The sequence below is a fragment of the Protopterus annectens genome, chromosome 3.part1 (assembly GCF_019279795.1).
Source record: "Protopterus annectens isolate FY-2018-M chromosome 3.part1, PAN1.0, whole genome shotgun sequence".
In the NCBI taxonomy this organism is placed as follows: Eukaryota; Metazoa; Chordata; order Ceratodontiformes; family Protopteridae; genus Protopterus; species Protopterus annectens.
Window position 1 is genome coordinate 1,198,910,815 of NC_056732.1, and position 23,475 is coordinate 1,198,934,289.

The following is a 23,475-nucleotide window of genomic DNA, read 5'->3' on the forward strand; positions in this document are numbered from 1 at the left end:
TTTAAGGTAAGTGTGCGAACGGACCGAGGTAAGGTGAGTGTGTGATAGTTAGGGACCTTAGGATTAGGGAGCGGGTAAGGTGAGTGTGCGTTAGTTAGGGACCTTAGGGTTAGGGAGCGGGTAAGGTGAGTGTGCATTAGTTAAGGACATTAGGGTTAGGGTTGGGTTAAGGTAAGTGGATAGCTAGTAGTGTATGTACAGTTTAGTGTAGGGTTATGCAAAGTGTGTATGTGTGGATTATGTATTTTGGTGTGATTGTGCTGTGTGTGTGTATTCTCGGAACAGCTAATTCTTTCCCTTGGAAAAAATTTGCTGTTCTGAGCATTTAAGTATATCACATTTCGAGATTCCAAGGTTGAGCTTATGGTGTTCAATCTTTTGGAATTTCGATAATGTGATATAGACCCCCTGGTACTACCCCATCCCATATCTGGAGAATTAAGATATAATATTGTCATACCCTGGGAATTATTGGCTAGGCTTGTAAAGGCTCATGTGCTATTAACCTAATAGTCACCTTTAAACCTATGAAATTAGCACTGTGCAACATACAACAGTAAATGGTAGATTACAACCCTCAACATACCATACAGGTAGTTGGAGCACTGCCCCAGGATTAAAGTAAGCTATGAAAGCTGAAATAGTTCACATAATAAATGTCTGCTTAGGACTAGATCACTCTTGTGGCCCTCTGACAATTGAGTGTAACCTCCATTGCATGACAGGCAGCTGATCTATGCAGCCAATTGCAAATTTAAAGTAGTTTTTTGCCCAAGAATAAGGATGAGAAATGGGAGTTACTATCCCCCACAACTTAATACTGATGCTGCTTTGTGCTAAAAGTCACACTACAGGAGATATGAAATGTATATGGTTAAACTGGGCATGCTTACAAGGAATTACCGCACTTAGGGGATCAAAATCCACCAACCATCAAAATGCAATAAAATATCTCACATCCCATTTGTTTCCTGCATGTCAGCAAATTTTTGATTTTGTACAAAATCATACAAGGTGCATGCACACTGCTGGATGTGAACACCCATCTAACTAACTCAAAATGTTCTAAACTTGTGCACTAAAAGCTGATTCTACAGAATAAGTTATATCATACATGTCAGAAAGCATACAGTTGAAGGGATACCTTTTGCAAAGAATAGGAATGCATGTGGCCCTCTCAAAAGAGGATACTCACTATAACTGAAACTTGACTTAAACCCAGCATAAACTACTCCAAAATTACACTCTCTAACTATAATTTAACCCATAATGACAGCATGAAGGGGAAAGGGGGTGGTGTTACTTTAATCTTTCCAAAAGTAAACGCATTTCCCCATGCAACAAACCAATAGTAAAATTCAGTTAAGCAGACAGCTTCTTATTACTTTCTTGAAAATAAACCAGTATATATTACTGTCCTTTACATCCTCCCAGTGACAATACAGCTACACTAAAAAGGTATCCTACACTGGCTATCCATGACAATTCCACAAGAAAAAAATGCTACTAGGTGATGCCAATACCAAATTGATTAGACATAACCTCAAACATCCCTACATCAAGCATATCCTTACATGGTTTCACACAAGTAATTTATAGCCCCACACATTATAGCAAGACATCAAATTCCTTATTAGACTGGATCCTAGTATCATATCCCAGAAAAATCACTACCACAGGTACAATGTCAGACTGTCTGTGACCATTCTTAATTTATGCAACCAGACATCTCGCACATCCACTTAAATAGGATGTTTATAAAAGAACACATAATCTATCCAAATTTAACCCAAAATATTTATTATCCACATCATCTACTAACTGAAATATCCTAAAAATCCTCTCAATAGATGATGCTGTAAATGAACTAAGTACAGCTTTGCTAAGTATCCTAAATAACCTTGTATATCCTAGAAGGAAGAGGCTAAAAACAAATAATGTAGTTTGGCTTTCCAAAAAGAGTAGAATCCTATTGAAGGACAGACAAAAAGCATGGAAAGAATGGTAAAAATATAAAACACCTCAGTATCTCGAAATTTGTAGAATGCTCTGCAACCATACTAAAAAGCAAATAAATGTAGACAAAACATGGTTTACTATCAAATGACTGAACATCCAAAGACTGAATCCCAAAAAGACTGAAAATTCCAAATATTGCATAAATTTTTAATCCAAGGGGCAAGCCCCCCTGCTCCTTTCATGTGTGGGGGGGCTGCACCCCCCCACACACACACACGCACACACACCACCTGCTAAATATATATATATACTAACTTCAAGATCGCACAACAGTGGATAAGGGGCAGATTACATCATTCAATATTTTGAAGTTTCAGTCTTTTTGGGATTCAGTCTTTTGATTTTCAGTCATTTGATAGTAAACCACAAAACATTATACCATAACAACATTCAGAATAAAAGTAAACGCATCCCTAAAAACTTCTGGTTAGCCACTAAGGAATTCTTATATCTTGGGTAAAAATTCATCCCTAAACCCTCTCCCAGTAACGCACCACTCAAAACTGCAATAAAATTCAGCTCTTATTTCATAGATAGTGTAGTGTCCTTAACCAAGGACTCCTCAACATCTAATTCTAACTCTTCCTGACCGACACATATCACCATATCCACTTTCACCTTTCAACCTTTATAGATACTCTCAGTAAAGCTAGGGATAATGGTAAACTAGTATCCTTCTTGTTTCTGGACTTGCCTAAAGCCTTTGACAAAGTTTGTCATAACAAACCTCTAATTCATTCACCCTCATTGGGTCTATCTTTGCCCACACTATGATGCTACAAAAGCTGCTTGTCAGTAAACTGGTTCTATAGCCTCTCTACATACCTCCCACTCACCATCAGTGTACATTAAGGCTCTAACCTTAGTCTTGTCCTCTTTAACATTCTCACCAACATCCTCCATGCATCCACACAACAAGCCTCCCTAATACAATATGCAGATGATTCCATAATCATTCATATGCATACCAGACAACCTGAAAAATCTCAAAAAGCTACTTAAGAATCTTTAGCAGACACTAAAACATAGCATTGCAACTCACAGCATATGCTCAACACCCAAATAATTATTTTTCTCCAAATTACTCTATCATGAAAAAACAAAATGTAAAATACCCTCCCTTAATAATACAAACACTGAAGTCACTTCTCATACCAAGTCATCAGGTGTGATAATCTTGAATTCAACCTGCATATGCAAAATTGCATAAAACGCATGCTTTGTAGAGCCAACATTTTTCTCACTAATGCAACTAAAGCTACACTTGCCACTACTTACCTCCTTCCCTCACTACTTTATAGCACTTCCATCCTTATTACCTCCAGGCATTACCAAAAGCAAAACATCAACAATATTATGATACAGTGTCTACATTTCCAGCAAATACCCCATTTCAAAACCCACTACTATATAGGACGAAAAAGCCGACATTGGTTATAACTGCCCCATCAACTAATATGTACACAACTTCTTAGCACCTGTAAAATTACCCAGCATCCATCTGCTTGTCTGACACTAAATACCAATCTACACAACTATGCTTATACATAGCCATTACAATCTAAAGACCAAAAACTCCTGTCTGTCCACAAACCTGTGAAATGCGTGGGTATGTTCTGTAATTATACTAGATTGCTAAGGAGTGAAACACCTTTCCTGTATCCATCAGGTCAATATCCTCCCTCCAGTCATTTAAAAACATTCTGAAAAATTGCTAGACAAAATCTGTGTTTGTTCTTGCTCAACCTGAGAATAAACTATCTCTAAAAATGAACAAATACCTGTTCATACATTGCACTTCCATACATTACCTTATTCACTCACTTCCTTACTTTGATCAATTTCTCTCCCCTGACTCTTTATCTAAATGCACCAATTAACCAGCACTGGCACATTACGTCTACTTTGGTACAATTATTTAAACTGCTGGTGTTTTTATATAATTTTCTGAAGACTGTAAAATTATTGTTATTGAAATGTTTTTGTAATACTGTGATGCTTTTTCTCTGTGGGCCTCCAATGAAAATGGATACTTACCCAGTCAGACTTTCCCAGTAATCAAATCTTAATAATATAAATAAATAAAATAATCCAATACTTGAGAATTCAAAACCCTGTACTTGTATAAATGTTACTAGTAAGATGAGCAGTTCACTTCACATCTGTGGAGTAAGCCACGTCTGCCTGCCACCAGCTGCTTTTGTACACTGTGCATACTAAGTACACTCTGCTGAATTCAAAGGCCTGCCTATTACACTCTGTATTCCTTAGACCTGTACACTCTGTATTCCCTAGACCTGTGCACTAACTGCCAATGCCACAGAAAAAGTCATAACCCAGTAGTCAGAAAACACACAGCTGAAATGATAACTTTAGTAGGGTGTTGGAATGCATGTGGCTTCCCTTAAAAGGGAGCACAATACTTAAGGAATCAAAACTCTGTACCTGTGTGAATGTTACAATTATTTGAATTGTCCACCTCACATCTGTTGAGAAAGTAAGCCCTGCCTGTTACTGGTTTCTTATGCATTCATATTAAGTACACACTGCTGGATTTGAACACCAGCTAACAGCAATCAATACTGTCTCTACACATGTTCACTAACTGCTGAAGCTACAGGAAAATAAAATAATATCAAAGTTGTCAGACAGAACAAAGTTGAAAGGATAACTTTTGCAGGATGTTGGAATGCATGCGGTCCTACTCAAAAGGGAGGAAAACACTTGAGAGATCAAAACCTCCCCCCTTGTGTAAATGTAATCATTAAGTTAAATTATACACCTGACATTTGTTGAGTAAGCCAGTCCTGCCTGTTATCAGTTCCTTATACACTCATATTAGGTACACACTGCTGAATTTGAACACCAACCAGCTCTAAATGTTAATGTCACAGGAAGAGGTCATAGCACAGCTTTCAAAAAATACATAGTTGAAAGGGCCATGACACATGAATGGAAGAATGGACAATTTGCATTGTGAAACAGATGCCATCAGTGTTTGGATCCCAGTTCACAGCATACTATACTGATAATTCCAATATCACATCAAAAGCACATTAAACCATCATGGCTGTTATATTTATAATAATAACTGTATTCTCATAATTATATCAGTATTGGTTTCTGTACCTCAGTGGGGCTAAGTATATTAGCATGAGGTGCACCATATGAATATGGCTGAAGACAAAATTCTAAACATTTTTGTCACAGAACATTACGTGACAGTTGCTAAGCAGTGTACAAAAGTGATAGCAGGAAGAATAATTTATTGTGATAATCAAAAGTGTTATGGCCTTGTCTGTGAAGTGATACATTTGATACTTCACTTGAATTGTCATATTAGGGAATGAGGTAAATGTGTGTAAGAATGATGCTACGGACAGATTACTGGAATTGAAGTCATGATGGACTAATTGATGTGTTCCATGCAAAGTTGTCACAGTTAGTTAGAAAAGGACTTGAACTGACGTGTATGAGAAGTCACAGGTGAAGGAATTTGTAGAATGGCAGTCACAAAGGTGCTGTTAGAGGGACTGAACAGAATGGTGTTGGGTGATAGCAATACCTGTCACACTGAGCAATGGCACCCATGCATTGTTGTTTGTTAACGTTCAGTTCACTGCGTTATGCATTATTGCCATTAAGTCCTATGTTTATATGTGTGCATCAATGAGAATTTGCTGTTCCATGTACATAGTGTTCAAGATAATAACAATGCATGCATGCAACTGATATTCCTATTGCTCTCATTAATGACAGTCTGAAAATATGGGCATAACTGAACCGGTTCAATGGAAGACACCATGATACTGGGAAGGAAAATGTGAGAGAGTCCCAACCTCAGTTACATACAGCAGTAAAACAAGTGCATTAGAATGGGCTCCACATATGAGGTATAAATTAGGTCAATGAAGCCTAAGCAGCTAATATACATCACTGATATTAATTTCTAGCAATCAGAATTGCTTACTGAAGCATAATGTTCCCATGCTTATTTTCAAGGTTGATGGCAAATTGTCAGTGCATGCAGTATTATTTTTCGGATTTTTGCAACAGGATGATTGTTAGCATCAGGCTTTGCTACTCACTGCCAAGCATCATACAAATGCTGAGGACAAAATGGAAATTTCTGTTTATAAGTCATTAATGGCCTCATGTGTTTACTGTGAATTTATTTTTTGACCAGATTAAAAGTCTGACATTGGGCTTATAGGACAGTGGTGAAAAAGGGGAGCGAGCAGAGGGTATGATACTGAAAGCGTGATTAAAGAACAAGCAGGACTGTGGTGGAAAAAGAATATATATATATATATATATATATATATATATATATATATATATATATATATATACATATACATATGTACATGAAGTGTACACACTCCTGTTAAAATGCCAGGCTTTTGTGATATTGTGATATAATGATGCATGGACATGGTCATATGGAAATGTATTGTGAGTGGAACATGGTGAAGGAATGTGTGGTGGACAGCATGTAAGCGGAGAATTATATTTGTGACATGCAAGTTTCAGTGAATCATAGCACAGGGCAGACTTATTTTGAAAAATAAACCACTGAGCTACTGAATATTTAGTTTGCTTTGTATCTGTTGTCTCATTATTGTATAGGAGAACTTGGGCCTTGATGATGAAAGCACACCTTCAGTGTCAGATACAACATTCATAATCATAAGCAGTAGTAGGTAAAGATGCCACTCCTATGTGTTTTGTGTCTACTAGTTAGCTGGCCTCAGTCATGTAAACATTTAAAGTTGAATTTCCTTGGACTGTCTTTCCAGGATGTGGAAATACGAGAAGGTGGCAGAATTTACAGAAACTATTATAAGTGGACTGGAAAGAGGTGGAGACAAATCTTTCAGCCTTTGAGCATTTAAAATCATATTGCTGGCCTCTAAAACATATAGGTTAAGGATGAGGAGAACTTTGCTATTTACCACAATAGGATTTCAGGTGCTAACATTCATATAATTAATGCAACTGACTAGTTATTTAATAACTTAAATAGGTGTAAAATTATGAAGAGCAACAGTAAATCTTAGAGAAGTAAGCTTAAATCAATAGTGCTCTCCATAAATCATAGCAGTTGAGAAGGATGTATACAGAATTTTTTTTTTCTAATTCAAGCCACATTATTGGCCTTACACAGCTGCAATGAAGGCTTCTGCCTTTAGTACTGGTGACTAACCTGTGCCTTTAATAAATGTTCATTCCCATAGGATGTATGCAATCAGGTCAATGTACAATGCAATCAGGTCAATGTACAATACTGAAACTGTGCTGAAAGATGTTCTTTTACACAAAGCAGAGAGGAAATAATTGACCATAAAGAAGAGACAGAAGTAAATTCCTTTCTGACACTGAAGATGTGATGCTTTAACATTATCAACTCATTGAATTCTACACTATGGTATTTTCTTTATCATCCTACTTCAGCTATGCTTCATTGACATTCTTGTCTTCATCATGATTTTAGTGTTCCCCTTAGGTAAAAAGAATGTTTCCTTGTTATGGAGTAGAAACTGAGATCCCATCAACGTGTATTCAAGAAAAAAACAGCATAGTTTGTCACCTGTTCTGTCCAACTACTCACTAATGGAGATTGTTATTGTCATGATACCTCTACATGTCATTCAAAAGTATGAAGAGCACTTGTGGTTAACCACATTCCACTGAGAGACACACACGTTATCAAAACAGACTGGGTACAAGTGGGTGACACATTTTGATGTTTCCTATACCCATAGTAGCTGATGAACCACTTTAATGGATAGCTGTTAGAGGCTGTAGTACTGAACCTGGAAAATGTAATGTATGGTTGTAACATTTCTTCCTTGTGACAAATATGTGGATCTGCATGTACATCTAATTCATACCTCTCAACTGTCAAGATTTTCACAGGATGTTCAGATTTTTGGCTCATAGTTTTGGTCTGTTGCTCACAACATTTTTGGTTTACTGGCAAATTGCTAGGACTGTCTGAGGACTATAGCCTTTAAATAATGGCATACATTTGGGTTTCACACTTCAAACCATTTACAAAATGTAAGTTAAAACAAAGTGTTACTCTAGCAAGTTTCTAAATTATAAACTTAGTATTTAAAATATTCCCTATTTTTGGGCATCTGTCCCTCCATTTTGTCAGGCTTCGTCCAGATTTCATCCACTAAGAGGCTGAGAAGTATGATTTAATCATAAGCAATTTTGATTTTAATGACCAAGATAAAAGCCATGGTGAGTATTACAAAGATAAAAGTTAATGTATTGTAAAATAATTCAACGGCTGTGAATGAATGACATTCCACAAGCACTGAAAAAAGACAATGCTCATGAGTAGCAGCTAGTGAGATCACAGGAAGATAGTAATTAGTCACAGGGACACAGCAGTTAGTGACATCATAGGAGCATAGTAGTGAGATCATAGCAACATTCTCCTTCTGAAAGGTTACTATGATTCTTCCTTTCTGTTTTGATAAGACAGTCTATTCTCTGCATCTGTTCATGAGGCATTAGAATTAAGAGACAATGGTATCTAGAATTAGTTAATAAATATGTGTGAGTATTGACATATACAGCTTCTTGTATGACAATTCAACACACAGTATATCGTGTGGCAACCTTTGGATCACAACTGATTAACAATACAAATTCCTTTAACTGTAGCTACAATGGCTAGATTACTATTTGTGCAGAAGGTATGCCCCCCTGTGCCTCCTATATACCCCCTTACTTATATACAATAACTGTAAGTCACAGCACATTGATTAAAATAGAGACCCCTACCCAAGATGACCATTTTGTTACGGGACGTACACCGGGACACTTAAGCTGCAGTCTATTTATAGGCCTACAGCCCTACACTAATCACTGCATCCTACATGCAGAACAACATCTTGCAACACTAAATTCACACATTAGTTATGTAACTTGTATTTCTTATGTCAAATATCACTAATTATCTCTGATAAGTTCTTAGAACAGCAATTTTTTTAAGTTCCAAAGAATCCAAAGTTGTTGTTTTTTTTTTTTTTTTGTTTTTTTTTTTTTAATACCTCCTAGTCTAATAAGCTATTAAGCTTAAGTCTGATTGCTGCTGTTTGAATCCCTGGCTGAACCTCTCATGTGTCGACCAGGTCATATTAAAAAAAGGTAAGTAAAACCTTTCTATTTAGCAAAAAGTGAACTTCTTAAAAGACTTTCATTAAGTGACTCCTTACAAAGAAAATGATTTTACTGACACAATAAGATATAATACAAACTCCAGCGGAGTTATGTTTTGCCATTCATGCCCAAATGCAAGTCTGTCAAAGAGGTCACGTGCTGAGCAACAGTTCTGGTATCTCCCATGAGCATGTTTTAAATTTATTGTTTTGAACATTTTTCCAGTAAGCAGTGAAACAAAATGTATGAACCAATAATGACAAAACTACCAAATTCAGAACATTTCCATCATAAAAGTCTACTCAAACTTGTGTCAATCAGTAAATATGCACAATCTCTGCAGAAGTAAAAGGCATTTAAATAATTCCACATTAAAGAAATGTGGAACTAATGAAGAGGTTGCTGCTACCAAACAACTTTATATTTAATTGTTTCATCTGCAAATAAAGTGTCTGTTGCCCTTGAAAAATAAATTGCCTGTTACATTACAAAAATGATAAGCTGGTAATATTGCAATAGTCTCTGAAAACCTGAGTGGATTGCTAAAGCATATGTTTTTACAATAAAATGTATAGCATCATGTCCCTGTTCTAATTGCATAATAGCATATAAGACAACCATTTAAAGAATGGATATGTCAACAAAACATAAATCTCACTGCACTATGCAATGCCAAAGTATGGGGTATGTGTGTGTGCTTGGCTTTGTAGACTGGTGATGGCTGTGGCTGTTAAAAACTTCCACAGTTCTAAAGAATAATCTGAAGAAACAATGGTGCTGGTTTATTTCATAAGGTGGTGGGTGAGAGATTTAGAGGAAGCATTATGAATCAGTACCTTCTCCAGTTTGTTAGCAGCAACAATCTGTTGATCTCAGTTTTCTATTCTCTCTCTCTCTCTCAAATTAGCTGTTATGAGTAAAAAAATCGAAGATACTGCAGTTTCTAAAAGGAAAAACACAGCAAAAGTGCACACAAAACATAAAAAGGGACTACCCTTTTAATAAAAACATAATTAAACAGCTAAGAGCCTAAAAATAAACCACAATTTAACAGACCAGTAAAAAGAACACAATTATCATTTTGTAAGAACAAGAACCGACCTCCTGAGTGGACATTATGAAGAAATAAGAGGCTTGCCCTGAATGTTTACGATTCCCCCAGAATACTAACTTATACACCTGTAAGCAAATCAACACTTACAAGCTGACACCCCTTTATAACACTGCTTGATCAAGCACATTAATTTGAATATAATGTCAAACTACAGCAATACTAGGGATAAAGTGAGCACCTTAATCAATAAACACTCAAAGCAAATGACTGAAAGAGCATTATCATGGACAGCAGACATCTACTCTGTGTATGAGTTACACAGCACCCTGATGCACTAAACAGTTAACACGTCAGTATATAGCAAAATATTATATGTATGCACATTATGCTTGTACTGCACGTTCATTATAACAATGTCACCGCAGATAAATTACAGCTCATATTAACCAGACGTTTTCCAACATAAAATGATTCTGGAAACCTCTTTTCTTAACTATCAGATTAGCAGGGTAGAGTCCCCCAACAAGAAGCAAGAACTATGTGATTATTTCTGATGTGCAGTCAAATGTCTGAAAACTCTTTCTCAAAAACACTGATCTGAGAGTCCCCCAACAAGAAGCAAGAACTATGTGATTATTTCTGATGTGCAGTCAAATGTGCGAAAACCCTTTCTCAAAAACACTGATCTGACAAAGCAATTAACCCGCAGAGCCTGCAGAAAAAGCAAATTGTGCTCTTTTCACTTTAAACCACACTGGACACTATAAAGCTATAAACACACATTAAAACATGCAGAATGTAAGTGGTATACAAAGTGATGCTAGACAGTGCTCTATATGGCTATGTTACACTTTATGGATGTCACGGAATATGACATCTTATTTTTCAATAAGATATTTTGACGAGAATTACTTGTAGTTTTAAATATTAACCATGAGAGAAGGTGCAAGATGTGTCTCCACCAGTAAAACATCTCTGCTGTAGCCTGCACTTTTCCTGTCTCTCCATACTGAAACATTTAAGCATTCCAGTTTTTTAATCAGCCCTGTTTTTCCTCAAGTTCTGCCACAAGTACCAAAAGCCCCATGTATACCTTTTGTTTCTTGCATGATCCTATTGTAAAGTACTCAGCATATCCATTGTTTTATTCCCAGAACTCCCTCTCACATCAGCTCCCTCCAGCTCCCTGCACCATTGCAGAACAGTAATATAGTGATTGGTCATTTGGACCTGTAACCTGCTTAGCAACCCTTCTTCCTTTTTAATTCTGCTGATTCACTGCTCAGGATAGATTTTTCTGATTAGGTAATGTGATGACGCTTCCAAAGTGAAAATATTTTGTGATCCGAATTTGAGGTGCCATGCATTTTTGAGTTTCCTACAGGATTATAAGTTTGAATGAAGCCTGTCTCCTCAGAAACTTTTCACCAGCATTTTTCACAACGTTTTCTCTGCAGATCATGTGTATCTAACAAAACTCCATCCATTTAAGTCAGAGGGCACACACAGTGGCCAAATGTTTTCAGAATTACATCATTACTAAAGTTAAGAAGCAGTAATAAGAAATCTATAGCCTTCTCATGGTGACGAGCTGTGTGAGACTCTGTCATTTGACATGGACATTCTAATAGGCATAGGCATTTATAGGGAGAAAATATCCATTTTTGATCTATGCCACTCCAAAAATGAAATATAATCATTATGGGAGACGTCAGTCTCAATTTTCTAGGACTCCATTTCTGTTATATATACAAACTCCTAACCTTAGCCTCTGCAAAACAACAAATAACCAGTCAGCCTACTCCACCTAAACCAAACTTTCCCATTCAATCCCTCCTTTATTCAGTCAGGTCAAACTTCCCCACCACTGTTTCCTCCTCAATATTCCCCACCACTGTCTCCACCTCAATATTCATCAATCTGAATTTAGCAACCACAGCCCCATTCTTTTTCATTGAACAAGCAATCTCTCAGACAATCCACCAGCTTTGTCACATTCAGACTGACACCCATCCTTACAAAATGCAATATCTTTTTCCCATTAACTGGACCCCAATTACCTTCACAGAAACTCTCATTAAAGCAGCCTCCAACTGACGCATACTCTCCTCCTCCTACTTCACAGAAAATGCTTTCCCCTCATAAAACATAAATGAAGTTATGCAAAACCTCCAAGTTAACAAATGAACACAAACAGTTTTTACAACTCAAGAGACCAAGTCTGGCATAATTGGAAACTGAACCCCAACTAAGAGACCTTGGTCTCCATCACCAGTGTATGGAACCTAACCAAGCAGGCAGTCAGGAGACACAAATCTATTTGGTACAAAACCAAAATATTCCATCCTATGTAAACCCAAACTCGTCTGGAAAAAATCCTCAAAACCTCCGTTCATATCAAGTACTCAAAAAATAACCAGTAAATGACAAAGAGTGCTCCTGGGCAAAAAATCACCATAAACTCCACAAGGAATGTCCTAGATATAAAAAAAAAATCTTTATTCAATAGTAAAAAACAGGTTACGTGCTTTCATCCCTCTTCAATACTCTGGGACTTCATCAGAACAATTGAATAAAATAGACCACCTTGTTTTATAATGTAATCATCAGTCATTATTTGAAAATTTAAAGGCATAGCATAAAACAAAACCCCTAAACTAGTCATTTTAAAATGCAATGCAATACAAATTACAAGCAAAAATACTTCAAAAACAGTAAACTCTACCCAGAAAAGTTGTAAAAATCATTATTATCACAATCAACATTATAGATCCAGTCCCTTTGTTTCAGCACGGGAAGCAAGGCAACATAATTGCTCAACCTTGGTGCATCTCCAGCATTTAGTCTGAAAATCCAATACATTTCTTTTAATTCAATTTGTAATTCCCACCAGCCCCCACTAATATTCTGCGGCACTACTTCTAATAACCCAAATATTTATTTAGTGTGACTTTGACAAGTCAATGTATGTTTATATAGGGCATTATTAGTATTGCCCTTGGCTATAGCATATAGATGTTCATATATTTTAAGATGAAATTTCCTCTCAGTTTTGCCAATGTAAGAACTTTGACAAGTTTGGCAGATACAGATGTATATTACCCCCTTGGTATTACAATTCCCTTGGTGTAGTCTGATGCCTTGCTTAAACCCTTAAAGATGTATATAGTCACTATCCATAATATAGGGGCATTGATTACATCAACCACATTTAGTGGTGCCTTTAAATATTAGGGGAAATTGTACTGTTCTGTGCAACATAAGATATTTAATATTTTTGCCTGTTTTATAAACAAACATTGGAAATTGCCCTAATGTGTCGAAAATCAATGAGCTGCCTCAAAAAATATTCCAATTTTTCTTTATTATAGCTTTAAGTGCCTTTTCTCCTTCACCAAAGGGTAAAATCATACTTGTATGGAATCTTGTATTAGCCCTGTGATCAGCCGAAGTTGTATTCATCTCACCACTGTTAAAGAAGAGTTTGTATTTGTTTCCCCATCCTGCCACCATTTCATTAACAGTAACCTTGAGAATTTTGTCCAGGTAACCCTTAACTTTAAACACATTAATGATGAGTTCAACCTCATCCATGAAGGATTCAATGTGAGAACACATTCTAGGTGCTCTGAAAAGCTGACCCTTAAAAATGTTTTTCTTATTGTGCAAGGGGTGACAGTTTTTAAAAACAAAGTAGCTGTTCAAAAAGGCCGTGCAGCCTGCACTCTTCCCATCTCTCCACATTAGAACATTTAAGCATTCCAGTTTTTTACTCAGCCCTGTTTTTCCTCAAGATCTGCCACAAGTACCAAAAGCCACATGTACACCATTTCTTTCTTGGGTTTATTCTACATGATCATATTGTGAAGTACTCAAAATGTCCACTGTTTTTATTCCCAGAAGTTAACTCCCTCTCACATCAGCTCCCTTTCTAATTCTGCTGGTTCACTGCTCAGGATGGATTTTTCTGATTGGTTAATGTGATGATGCTTCTCTGTCTCTAATTTTGCTGGTTCACTGCTGAGAATGGATTTTTCTGCTTAGGTAACACAATGACAGGAGGCTAGCAATATGCCTACTTCACAAGAAAGGAAATGCACTTGATTGGATGTCCAGGTTTTAGCATTTGTTTAAGTTGGTACCAATGACAGCTTGCCTCACTAAAGTAATGAAAACGCAGAGCAAAAGCACATATAATGTAGTTTTACATGTCAGGGCTTCAGAGTTCTCTGAGAGCCACAAACTCCCAAGTCAGGATCATTCAGATTAAACCAGGACATTTCCCCATCCCAAAGACAACGTTTGGGATTCCAGATCAGAGACTTCCAAACTGGGACTGTCCTGGAAAAAAAACAAGATGGTTGGTCAATTTGCCCCTGCCACCACCACCACCAAGGGATCACATTGGTCTTACATGCCCATCAAAACTGCATAATACAAAGAATATCAGGAAACTCCCTCAGGGAAATGTAACCAACAAAACCAGTGACAAAACTCTATCAGGGAATTTTGTCAGCCAACCCTTTTACTCTCGATAACTTATAAAGAAGCCACAGATACATTGTATATTTAGATCAAGCCAATTCCACTGACAAATACAAACTTAACTCACACATGACCTTCACTCCCTCATAAAGTGCATCATACAATACAGACGTTTTATGATATCTGCCAAAATTAAATTTATTGAAAAATAAATTCTCCAATAAAGAAAATATCTTAGAAAATGACAATGACATCTAAGCATCTAAACCAGAGATTTTCAGGTTACTTACTTAAATACCTCAATGACTAACATTTTGTGATGCCATTTAAAATACACACACACACACACACACACACACACACACACACACACATATATATATATATATATATATATATATATATATATATACATATGGATTTCCTAGCACCCTCAAACTGTAGGCAGGCAGTCTTAAATAACACATGTGACAGGACAAAGACATTTGTAGAACCCAACCATGCATTTCTGCAGAATAACTGCTTCCTTAGAACCTGTCAGTGAAAACATTTTGTGATCCGATTTTGAGATGCCATACATTTTTGAGTTTCCTACAGGCTTATAAGTCTGAAAGAAGCCTCTCTCTTTTCACAAGTTTTTCTCTGTAGATCATACGTATCTAAGAAAACTGCATTTAGGTCAGAGGGCATACACAGTGGGCAACTGTTTGCAGAATTACATCATTACTAGAGTTAAGAAGCAGGAATAAGAAATATGTGGCTTTCTCATGGTGACAAGCTGTGTGAGACTGTGTCATTTGAAGAGGGCATTCAAATAGGCATAGGCATTTACAGGGAGAACATATCCATTTTTGATCTATGCCACTCAACAAAATGAAATCTAGTCATTATGGGAGACTTCAATCTCAGTTTTCTAGGACTCCATTTCTATTATATTTACAAACTCCTAACCTAATTTCCTCTATTTTGAAGAAGGATATTATAAACAGATGACAGGGGCCACTATGGGAGCAGCATTTGCCCCATTGGATGTTAATATTGTGCTTTGGTACTAGGAATAAAACTTTGTATTTAATTTGGACCATATGTATCGTGGTCATAGTCGGGCAGTTTCTTGGTGATATATTTGTCATTTGGAATGGTAGCATTTCATAAATCAGTAGTTTTATATTGTGTTTAAATTCAGCTACTGACTTTTGAGGTTTACGTTTTCATATACCAAAGAAATTCTTAATTATTTAGATATATTATTAGTGAAATATGTTCATCAACAAAATTAGATTATACAGGAAGCCTACATTTTCTAATAACTTTTTGCATGTTACTAGCAATTGTCCATTTTTGCGAATAAAGGTCTTTTAATGGTACGAATTTCTAGAACAGTGTCCAAAGATGATAAAATTTTGATTGAAATAAATAGATTAATAGATATATTTGTCAATAGGGGTTATCTGATTGAACTGTTGAACCAGGTTAAAGATGAAGTTTGCAAGCAAAGAAAAAATTATTTTTTCCAATATTAGGTAGAGGTGTGCAAAGTGTAAGAATACAAAATACTGATTGAAATAAGTGTGAGCAGATGATGATTATTAGATATGCTAGTGGTAGTAGCAATATTAATCAAACAATTAGAAACAACTAGAGAATTACTGAGAATGACAACTGTGTTAGTCAAATCCTGGGTAGCATCCCTCAGTTTGTGTACAAGAGGCATTTGAAGCTGAAAGAGAGATTGGAAAAGGGTAACAATTACTCTGATTCCGTCAGCATCAATAAAATAGTTAAGGGTATGATGAAGTGTGGTACATGCCAAAAGTGTAAATGTGTTTTTAAAGGGTATGATGAGGTGTGGTACATGCCAAAAGTGTAAATGTGTTTTTAAAGGACAAGGTCTGAAACTGAGGTGTTTCAAACACAAATTTAAAATAAACTGTGCCTATGATTGTAATGCAACTGTTGTGGTTTATATTGCATTTTGTGACTTATATCAGCATTTATATATTGGTAAGACTGAACAAGCTTTGAGAAGGTGGCTATATGAATGCTATTATGGCCTGTGAAATTCTAATTTTAATAATGCCCTTCTAAAACATAAGTAATCTTGAGCACAAAATAAGATTTTCTTTTTTTGTCTTGGAGCAAGTATTGCCTAATCTAAGATGAGGGGCATGGGAACATAGGCTCACGTTCCATGAATTGCTGTGGCAATTAGGGTTAGATGCTAATTCATACCCAGGATTGAAAAATATGCTATCTATAAGCAGTGTGTTAAAAATGCAGGCAGCTAAACTTTGAGGGCATTATTGTAATGCAATTTTTATCAATTTTATTAACTAGTTTATGTTAAAGTTTGTATTAATTCATCCCTTAAATTGTATCCAGTGAGCAGAGTGACCTCATGTTTCTTTAAATTTTCATTTTCAGCTTATAATATATTTTAAATAGGTAATTACTGAGTTAAATTGATGTGCTGGGAATATCACATGATCTTTAGTTAGCTGATATATAAATCCATCGTTGTGTGGCTAATCAATAGTTCTGATAAAGGGCAGTTTGCTATAGTGACAAAAATGCTTAACTCTTGCAAATATTTTTTAATGAACAGCTGAAACATTATTCTGAGCGTGGCATTCCCTGATCTAGTTTTCACAAGTGTTCCTCTTGCTGTTGGCTGCGTGGAATACCTTGGTTTTATTTGGTTTCTTGTCTTATGGATTTCTGAACATTTCTCTTGTGCACTGTGGGTCTGTCTAACAACAACAACAACAACAACAAAAAAATCCTTCACACTTTAGATCACTCTCCATATTATCTACTTTAGAGAAAATTTCCAAAAATAATCCAAACGTGATTAACTGACTACATACTACCTTCTCAGTAAAGAACAGCATGATCTTTGTGTCAGACTGAGTTCCAGGACCACCTTGTGGACCCTCCTTGATAAAATATTTCTTAATATGGAAAGGCAACCTTACTGGAGCGGTCTTTACAGACCTCACTAAAATTTTTGATCTTACAGCTCCATGATAAACTAATTGAAACTAGCATAAATACCAACAGCCTTACATAATGCAAATGCTTTCTTACCAACAGAATTTTCAGGGTGAAAATAGGCACCTCCTTGTCCACTCAGCTCCTATCAGCAATGGAGTCCATCAAGGATCCATACTATTATCCTAGCTCATTCTTATTTTCAGCAATAAACTTCCCTGTGACCTCCATCAACTACTTAACATCTTATATGATGATCACATGGTCATATTTAGATCCACTCACTCCCACTGCCAAATCCAAACAGTGCCCACATCACCTTTAATGTCTCAACAAGTGGCTTATACAACACAGAATTATTATGAACTCCACTAAACTTAAAGGTATGTTTGCTCTTCAGTACTTAGCAAAAGCCTATGACCTTTCACATCACAGACCTAAAACAATTCTACAACAGAAACTACTACCTACTTCAAATACCTGGCAAACTGTCTCAAGCAGTCCTTCAACTTTATTTTATTTTTATTTTCTTTTACATTTGATTATTGAGGAGGTACACTTACCATAACTGATCATTTACAGGTACTGCCTGGGAGAACAGAGAGACAGTAAGCTGTACATATCAAAAACAGAACAGAAAATAGCGATATATAATGGAGCCCCCCTGACTCTTGAAGAGTTTTTTGAAATAATAAAAGACATTAAAAGGTGAGAACAAGGGGTTAATCCCCACCAGGTGAGCAGGCTATACAGGAAAAAGTGGGAGTTATGGGAAATGATTATACAAGAAAATGAAAATGTATGACCTTCTGTTAAATCAAAAAGAGATCATTAGAGAGCTCTACATTCAGGGTAAGGTTGGCTATGGGAATAGTATAAGATATTTTCTGGAAGGATTTGAGTAATTGGAAATTATATTATTAATCTCTTAAACTCAGTATAAGTGGACCTGACTCATGTAATATTACAGTTTCTGTTTTGGGCAGTCATAGATTTAAATGTGAGGTCTGTCATAATTTTTCAGCATAAATGGGATTGTCACAGGAAGAATGGAGACACACTCTGCATGAAGATTTCTATAGCTTGTACTCGTGTATATTCATAGGTTAGTACTAAGCTAACTGTCCTTTTGGACCATTTTAAGCCTTGCCAAATACCCCATGTGAGAATAAAACCCTGCACCTTTTCTTTGTAAGGCCAGCACCTTAACCATTATGCCAACCTCCCATATGTAATATGTAAGATTGTCAGGCACAGAACATACAGTGGCATATAACCCTATTATGATCACGACTTATAGACAGTCTTCAGAGGTGGAAGAATAAGGTGGGAATTCCATTAATAATTTGATGGAAAAAGTATAAATGGACCAGATTAATAATGAGATTATAACCTCCTGTTTTGGACAATCTTGAATGTATGTCAACTCAAGGACTGTAGCATGCATAGTAAAATATAAGGGACTTCCGCAGGAAGGAAGTAGATGTACCATGCATGAAAATTACATCATTGTGTACATATGTGTAATGAAAATAAAGCTTTGTTTACAAAAAAGAGCAATATATAATAAAACCATATATTAGTAATTAATAGACATAGCAACAATAATGGGAGAAATACAAATTTTACAATTTACATGATTATTTTTCAGGTTTACATCATGGTGCAAAAGTTGTGGAGTAATGAGAGTCAGCATAGGGAAAGGTGGGGGACTTAAGAAGTGTTAGTATTTGAGAAAAAGTAAGGATAGAGTTTGAGAGGCTCTTGCATGATGTGACCTACTATGAGGCAAGTACACTTTAATTTGGCATGGAGGAATTTTTTTTAAAGTTTAGCTGTGGAAATGGAGAGGGGATATGAAGTTCCTTTATGTGGTTTGCAATGAATTCCCTTATTTTAGTAGCAAAGATGTAGAAAGCATGGTTGGTGTAGTTTATCTTGATTTGTGGGGTTGGAGTGTGTGGGGGAGTTGTTTGGGAGAAGAGTCTGAGGTCATAGTAAGTGAGTGTGTTTAGTATAAAGTTTGGCAGCTAGCGGTGGGAATGAATTAGGTTGAGAAGTGTGAAGATGACAGAGCCTAGTAGCAGGTCTACTTTGTGCTGCACTGTGAACCATTTGGCCTTTTTGAAGATGAAGCGGTTGGTGCTCATTATAGGGCGAGTTAGTCATGAAGTGACAAATTTTGACTATAGTCAGTAGTGTGGATGAATTTTTCTTAGAGGTTGTGGCTGTTATGGGATGTCCAAATTCAAGTTGGGCCAGAAGGACTCATTTACCTATTGCTGACCTGACTGGATGAGACATTCCTTGCCCAGAAGAGAGCTGAGTTAATTTTTGCCCTCTATTTTTCTGTATGAGTATTTAATGTTAGTGACTTGTAAAAAAAAAAAAGGTAAAAGTATTAAGTACTTGGTTATTTCTATTGGTGTGCCACAATGGGTAGTGATATTGAGTGACTTTGATGATACATTTTTTAAGTATTTGGTGTTGCCAAATAGTATGATTTTTGTTTTTGAGGTATCAAGAGCCAGGAATTCAGGAAATTAAGGCCTTTTTGTAGTTGTGTTTCAATTGTAGAATGATGTTGCTGGACCAAAACAGTACCATGTCATCAGAGCAGAGGATTGGTAGAAGAGTAGGAAGGTCATGAGGTGGTATGTTAATGAATAAAGAAGAGGTGCTAGGACTGAAACTTGAATCACTCCCATTGATAGAAGTGTGGGTTGAGAGAAGGCCCTATTTTATCTGTGAAGAATTTGTTCAAAAAGATGCCTTAGAACCAGGTGATGGGTGTATTTCTAATGCCAATCACTTTTGTGAGGTCAGTGAATATTGATCCTGTTAAGATACCTTTACCCATGTTAGGGATAATGTCATCAGTTATTCATCAGTTATATACCAAAGTGCCATTATTATACTACGCCCTGTCCAGAATCCATGCTGGTTTGGGGTAATAAGATGGTTTTACTGAATGTAACTTGAGATTTGTAGATAGATGACATTGCCAACAGTGGTTAGGAGGAAAATAGAATGAATGTGTGGGATGACTTGGGATTTAGAATTGTTTTTGCAGGGGGGGGGGTAATAAGTGCTGTTTTCTAGGTGCTTGGCATTATATTTTGTGTCAGGTAAAGGTCAAAGATGTGAAGAGGAGGACGGGTTAGAAATTCCTTGCAGTGGTAGATAAATCAGTTAAACTGTGGTCTGTACCTAGGGGAGAGACACTGTGCATGTCTTCAAGCAAGTTACTGAATTTTTACAAAAGATATTTTTGAAGTTGAAAGGGTGATGAAGGGGATGGTGCTGTGAGAGATGTGGGGGGAGTGGAGCTGCTACTGATAAGAGTGTGGGCAGTGGATAAACTCTGTGACAGTGCTAGACCATGTGAGCAGGTGAGTGGTCCTTGATTAGATGGATTTACTGTCAGGATTTGTATCCAGTGAGCGGACTGATCTCATGCAAGAAGTGCTTGGGTTTATTTAAGAGAAAACCTGCATACTTTTGAGATGGTTTACTTTGTGCTTCCAGAGTCTGGTAATGCTAACTTCACTGTCAGGGGCTGGATTGTTTTTCCAAAAGTGCCAGGCTTCATCCCTTAGTCAGAGAAAAAAATTAAGCTCTTTAGTGAGACATAAGGTGTTTGTTCTTGTTTAGAAAGAAATTTTACCATGGTGAAGAATTTGTCCTGCAGTAAGAAAAATATTTGGGTTAGGATAGTAGATACTATGCTAAGGCATGGATGTTTAGAATGGTAGAGCAGTTAAAGGTTTTCAGATAGCTTTTCTCCTTTGTAGCAATTTGTGTGGACAGGGGTCTGAAGGAAAGCAGTTTGGTAGGAAATTTTAGAGACAGATTGCTGATATGAGAAATGACTGAAGGGTGGTCATTGAAGGTAATGGAAGAATGGAAATATGTGAGACGATTGATGCTTCATTGCTGATTAGTAAGTCAAGAGTAGAGTGGTTGTTGAAATGTAGATTTGGGAATGTGGGTTCTGTGATTAGCTGTAGGAGGTCCTTATTAGCTAGACATTCCAGAGATCTTATTTTAGAATAGATTTAAGATGTTAATGTTGAATTTCCTAGACTAATCTTATTGAAATTCCTAGATGAGACTATTTGTGATTAGGGAGTTAAGTTTAGAAAGAGATGAAGGAGGAGATCAAATATGCTGCTACAATATGTTTGTTTTTCTTGGTGTTGAATTTTAACAGGTGGGATCTGTGTCAGTTGTAGTGTTGGCTTTGGCTAGCAAGATGGTGCTAAAATGGCTTTTGTATAGAAATAGACAGCCTCTTCATTTTCTATTACCAGGTCATGCATCATACATATAATTCTATGAGGGGAGGAGGAGCTTAAAGATGGTGCTGCTTGGTATGATCCAAGAATCAGTGACATCTGCAATGTCTGGGTTGTGTAAAGAAAGGAAGGCACTTATTTGATCAAGTTTGTTGGTAATGCCTCCAAAGTCAAATTTTTCTGTAGGTTAATGTGTTTATAGGGAAGTACAAGGCTAGCTGCCCATGTGGGACATTTTAAGCCTAACCAATGCCCTTACTGGTGCTTGAATTAACCTAGTCAGTTTCATGTTGGACTAGCCTTACCCATCCCATCATTTTATGGAATGCTCCATGCATTTGTATGCCATCCTTGTGCAGGGGACATCTTAATCTTCTGTTTCTCATTCCAATTTCAATGCACTTGCTGGAGAAACAAACACTATACTAAATTCCTCCACAATAAGATTTGTTGCTTCATTGCAAACTCCCAGTCTCACAAATATCATTGTCCCACTCTGACCAAAGCCAAATTGTTATATACAAATCATAGGCCAAACCTTATGTTTGATTCACTGCTTTACAAATGCTTTAACAGACAATTATAGGTGCATAGTTTCGTAGTTAAGTACCAGGCAATCAGTCCCCAAATCAGTTCATGCCTAACCCAAAAAAAAAAAAAAATATTCGAAATTTCCCTCTAGCTTTAAGGAGGGCAACACAAGATAGACTGGAGGAGAATGTGAGGCTTGTCATCCAATTATCTAGGTTTAAATTGAAGGCAACAGCTTCTACACTTGACACACAGTGGAAGTTTGTACCAGAGGTCAGGGATGTGTTGAGATAGCAATCTGTTATGCTAAGGTGTCTTATTTATCTGCTGATAATGTTTCATTTCATTTAATCATAGTACTTGAGGTACCATTAGTTCTGTGAAAAAATAGGAGGTCAAATACTGAAGGATCTTTCACGACTCAAAGGACTAGACATTGATCTCTGTGGAGCAGTGTTGGCCAGGTCCAGATATGCTGTATGCACTGCATAAAAAATGTCCACTGATTTGATTTCTTTTTCAAAGAAATTAATAAAGTTAAAGACACAGTACCTTCCCTTGAGAAACATAAATTCATGATGGCACAGGGTATATAAATTTTCAAAGTCTTGATTAAGGACATCTGAGGTAATCTGATCCGTAGTTTTACATATGAGGCTAGTGTGATTAATGAGTCTATAGTTATCAGGGTCCACGGCTGGGCCATTCTTGTGTAATGGCATTGCAATGGCTGTTTTCGAGGGCTCAAGACTGCAACCAGTGAAGAGGCTTAGATTAAAAGAGGTTAAATAGAGTTCAGAAAGATCAAATTTGGCACGGATAATCAGGCAGCCTGGTATGTTATTAGGACCCATGGATAACATAATCTAAGTTTGTGAGAGGGCTAAAAGAAATTGTTTCATAATAATTAAAGGGGTA

The 23,475-nt window shown here is 36.6% G+C and overlaps 1 non-coding gene across 1 annotated transcript; it reads right to left on the bottom strand.

Moving 5' to 3' along the window:
• Nucleotides 1-22,340: 22,340 nt before the first annotated feature.
• On the bottom strand, nt 22,341-22,443 carry LOC122799009. The gene has a single exon (XR_006364394.1). It is a non-coding gene; the product is annotated as a U6 spliceosomal RNA (small nuclear RNA).
• Between the last annotated feature and the right edge of the window lie 1,032 nt (nt 22,444-23,475).